This window comes from Taudactylus pleione, unplaced genomic scaffold (genome assembly GCF_031769625.1).
Source record: "Taudactylus pleione unplaced genomic scaffold, aTauple2 ptg000063l, whole genome shotgun sequence".
Taxonomy (NCBI): Eukaryota; Metazoa; Chordata; class Amphibia; order Anura; family Myobatrachidae; genus Taudactylus; species Taudactylus pleione.
Window position 1 is genome coordinate 3,426,897 of NW_028284465.1, and position 3,104 is coordinate 3,430,000.

The following is a 3,104-nucleotide window of genomic DNA, read 5'->3' on the forward strand; positions in this document are numbered from 1 at the left end:
ATGGTGATGAGGGTTTGAGGCTGAGGAAGGTTATGAGGGGCTGAGGACTAAGGATGGCTGGCTACAGAAACCATCCCTCCTACCCCGAGGCATCTACAGCACTGTGATCAAGACTCCTATCACTTATGGAGGCTGTGCACTGACTGGTCTCAGGCTGCAGACTCCTGTCACTTATGGAGGCTGTGTGTCACAATCGTGGGATTTAAAGGCTGTGTTCCCGGACTGGGCCTTGGACCTGTATCACTTGGCGCAGACGCTCGCAGGAGGAGACTTGGTTTAATAAAGTTCCTCCGCATGAGAGGGAGCAGTGAACTAATAGGGAGTTAGAGTAATGTTAGAAGTGGTGTGGTAGCTTGGAAGCCACTAGGAAAGACTGGATAGCCTTGTGTGGAGGTTAGGAGCTGAAGCTACGTGGAGCGGCTGGATAGCCGTCGGTAAACGTTGGTAGCTGGGTGACTACGTGGAGCGGCTGGATAGCCGTGGGTAGACGTTAGTAGCTGGGTGGCTACGTGGAGCGGCTGGATAGCAGTGGGTAGATGTTGGTAGCTGGGTGGCTACGTGGAGCGGCTGGATAGCCGTGGGTAGATGTTGGTAGCTGGGTGGCTACGTGGAGTGGCTGGATAGCCGTGGGTAGACGTTGGTAGCTGGGTGGCTACTTGGAGCGGCTGGATAGCCGTGGGTAGACGTTGGTAGCTGGGTGGCTACGTGGAGCAGCTGGATAGCCGTGGGTAGACATTGGTAGCTGGGTGGCTACGTGGAGCGGCTGGATAGCCGTGGGTAGATGTTGGTAGCTGGGTGGCTACGTGGAGCAACTGGATAGCCGTGGGTAGAAGTTGGTAGCTGGGTGGCTACGTGGAGCAGCTGGGCAGCCGAGTGGAGATGTTGGTAGCTGGGACGCTACGTGGAGCGGCTGGGTAGCCGAAACACCTTTGGAGCACAGTAGGAAGGCTCATTTAGTAAAACTAAGAGACTAGTTGCACTGGCAACTTGTGTCAGCATTGGGGATTCTTTTATAGTAGACGCTGAGAGCTGACAGGCTGAGAAAGAAGGAGAAGATTCCTCATTGGTGGAATGGAGTCACATGGGCAATCCAAGATGGCCGCGCCCATGGACCAGAGGACAGCGCTTCTTGGATGTAACCAGCGGAGACCAGCGATCAGCAGGAGCCGGCGTGGAAGCAGCACAGCAGCGGGACCCTCCAGAGGACAACAGAGGAGACCGCCCTGAGAGAGGAGTACGGCGCGGGAGCCGGAAGACAGTGCGGGTCAGCACCCGCAAAGGTAAGTGGCGGGGTCTGATTCTGGGGTCTCCAGGGCAGCGTGTGACACTGTGCACTGACTGGTCTCAGGCTGCAGACTCCTATCACTTATGGAGGCTGTGCACTGACTGGTCTCTGGCTGCAGACTCCCATCACTTATGGAGGCTGCAGATTCCTGTCACTTATGGAGGCTGTGCACTGACTGGTCTCTGGCTGCAGACTCCTGTCACTTATGGAGGCTGTGCACTGACTGGTCTCAGGCTGCAGTCTCCTGTCACTTATGGAGGCTGTGCCCTGACTGGTCTCAGGCTGCAGTCTCCCGTCACTTATGGAGGCTGTGCACTGACTGGTCTCAGGCTGCAGTCTCCTGTCACTTATGGAGGCTGTGCCCTGACTGGTCTCAGGCTGCAGTCTCCCGTCACTTATGGAGGCTGCGCACTGACTGGTCTCAGGCTGCAGTCTCCTGTCACTTATGGAGGCTATGCACTGACTGGTCTCAGGCTGCAGTCTCCCGTCACTTATGGAGGCTGTGTACCGGGACAGATTGGGATGAAAAACAAGCCTGGGAAATTTATGGAAGCAGCCCTAAAGGGGGCGTGGCCTGAGGGGATGGGGTCTATCGAGGGGGGCGGGATCCCTCCTCATTGGACCTGATTCTGAGTTGGACACAAAAAAATGTTTAAGACGCTTTTCACTTTACTTTTAACATAGAACCCAGTGCGGATCTTGCGTGTGTGCGTGAAAATTTAGTGTGGATTCGGCTATTACTCACTTCCCAAAATACACATTATAACAAAGAAACCTCCACACAAAAAATTAACATTTAAAAACATAATCATATACACACACACACACAATCTAAAAGGTAATGTTCAGCTTTGCCTGGCTTTCTTTTTATTTTTTAAGCTATTGCTGTCAACAATGCTGCCTGAATATATTTGTTCTTCTACTCTCTCTTTCTTTCTCTTCTGCCCCCTTCTCCTCCTTTTTATTCCATCCCTCACTTCTGGCTCTGTCTTTTCCTCATATCTCTTTTCTCTCTCCACTCTTTCTCTCTCTCGCTCTGATATTCTCCTTCCCATTTGTCTCATCCCACTACTTTTTCTCTCTCTTCCCTAATGTCTTCCACTTTCCCCCTCTCACTCTCCTGCCCTCTATGTCCAGGGGCGGATTGGGAATTTAAAGTGGCCCTGGAAAAAACTGCGAAAGAGGCCCTATGTGGGTGGGGCATAGTTGCAAGGGGTGTGGTCTAATGTTAAATGCCATGCCCGCAAGCCACTCCCCCCATTTTCTTAAGATGTGGCATGCCCACCGCTCCAGGAGCTGATAGCCATGCCCCCCAGTCCCTCTCTCCAGTGTATAAGCACAGCGAGCATGTGAATGAGCATTTTCTTACCTGTATGATTCTCTGCAATGAGGAACCTCTGAAGAAATTGATCCACCCTGGACAGGCAGTGTCTTGAGTCAGTATTCACTATTCATGCAGGAGATCACATGGTCCAGAAGCCGCCTGTTAGCATAGTAATAAAGCCAATGTCATCAACATTCAACAGAGGTTCAACCAGATAATACATAATAACAGAAGTTTTGGGGCAGGACAAAGTGGGGATTTCCCATATAAAAATTATTTTATTAATAAAATATATTTGCTCATTTGGTACCATCTGTGTCTCCCCAGCACCATCATCCTACACCTCCCCAGCACAATTATTCTACGTCTCCCCAGTGGCATTCTCCTGCCCTAGCACAGATCATCTCCCCTTAGCACAGAACAGAATAGACCATCTCCCCCACACACAAGTCATCTTCCCTTAGCACAGACTATCCCCACTCCCCACCAACAGAT